The following is a 1710-nucleotide window of genomic DNA, read 5'->3' on the forward strand; positions in this document are numbered from 1 at the left end:
TTTCTTTCAGAATCTTGCAACTAAAGAGAATGTTGTTTTCTGTAGCGATGTTGAAAGATATGCGGGTGACGAAATGCATCCTTTTCTGAAAATAGCCTTTCATTTCATAGATATTGGTTGCATTCTTTGCATACATATCGGTAGGAAAAAAATAAGCTTTGACATGAAAATATCGAGTTACACCGGCGAGAAGGAAAAATTGTTTCGGTATCAATTGGTAATGTTAGGGTTTTTCGGTGGGTCTTTTCTCGTAATTTTCATTCCTCACGTTTGGATTTCCTTTCTGTTTTTCTCTTGGTTAGTAGAGAAGGAGGCGAGTTATATTCGCGCACTTTATTGCTCTCTGTCGTTTAGTATTGGTTCTTGCACAATTGCATTTTATTTATGGATGATACCGGCAGCGTTATCAGTAGGTCTTTTGATACTGGAGAGATTCAGAGAGTTAGCGAAACAATTACAATTAACCAGAAATAGATGCACGAAGTATGATGTGGACGAAATTATCTCGAAGCATGCAGAGATTTATGATCTTATAAATCAGATAAATAATAAATGGAAGCAGCTATTTTTCGTATTATTTGGCGTAGTAATTTATATCTTAGCCTTATTTATCTACCATTCTATTTTTGTTGAACTGGATATAATTTTTCGGCTATTATTATGTCTCGCCACCATCTTTTGCGTTTTTCTGGCGTTGTTGTTTTCTTTTGCTGTTTCCCGTATTTCGTCATCTGTAAGTTCTGTTGAGCAGAATAAGACTTTGTATCGATTTTATATTTTCAATGAGATTTTTTAATTTTATATGTTTAGGCTTATGATTCTTTTCAAGAAATAAGGATCTTCGCTTCCGCTCGTTTGACGGTAGAAGACAAAATAAAAGTAAGTTTATTGTATTTTCAATAATTATAAATACAACAGTACTTGTATAATCGTTTCTTTTAATAATTAAAATTTATATTTATTTAGATGTTGGATTTCATGAAAAAATTTCGAGAAAACGAACTGGGATTTAGTTGCGGTGGTTTTTTCGTTGTGTCGAAAGGATGTCCGGTAAAGGTATATGGAAGTTTATCAAATATAAGACACATACTTAGAGTATAAATTCGAGTTCTGTAGCGAATAATTTACAGCTGTGAATATTTAAAACGTCAAAAAAATAGAAACAAATTAATTGTTGTTATTATCGTTAATAGGTATACAGTTCGCTCTATTCTGCCTTCAACGTTCTGATGCAAATTCGGGACATTTTGAAAGGTGGAGATGACAAGTGCATTTCTTTCGTTGCGCACATTTTAAATTTATCTAAAAATTCCACTTTGTTGCAAAAATAATCGCTAATAATTACCATTTACGGAATATTGTAAACATTTTACTTGATTTCAACACTAATTATTGTAGAAAATTAAATCGGTTTGAACGTTTCATTTTTCAAGCCTTAGAAAATAAAATTAAACATTATATTATATATAACTAACAGTATTTATTCTGTATCCGTTCGGTTTATTCTTAATCTACTGTATTGTGTTTCTCTATGTCTAGATTGTAAAAATAAATAAGTATGTTAAGAAAAATAATGTGTTTTCAAACTCTCGATAATTTAATAAACCCTACGCACGGACATGTCCTGACTGAATACAAGCAAATGTTTTTCATGGATGCTTCTTCTACTGTATGTTGTCATGATCGTGATTGGTGCGCATCAATGGCCGA

The 1710-nt window shown here is 31.8% G+C and overlaps 1 long non-coding RNA gene across 1 annotated transcript; it reads left to right on the forward strand.

The window, feature by feature from the left end:
• Positions 1-814: 814 nt before the first annotated feature.
• LOC111616064 lies at positions 815-1491 on the forward strand. The gene is made up of 3 exons (XR_002755186.1): positions 815-879; positions 967-1056; positions 1194-1491. It is a non-coding gene; the product is annotated as an uncharacterized LOC111616064 (long non-coding RNA).
• The last annotated feature ends 219 nt before the right edge of the window (positions 1492-1710 follow it).

The sequence above is a fragment of the Centruroides sculpturatus genome, unplaced genomic scaffold (assembly GCF_000671375.1).
Source record: "Centruroides sculpturatus isolate CEXI.00-Female unplaced genomic scaffold, Cexi_2.0 scaffold2770, whole genome shotgun sequence".
NCBI classification, from domain to species: domain Eukaryota; kingdom Metazoa; phylum Arthropoda; class Arachnida; order Scorpiones; family Buthidae; genus Centruroides; species Centruroides sculpturatus.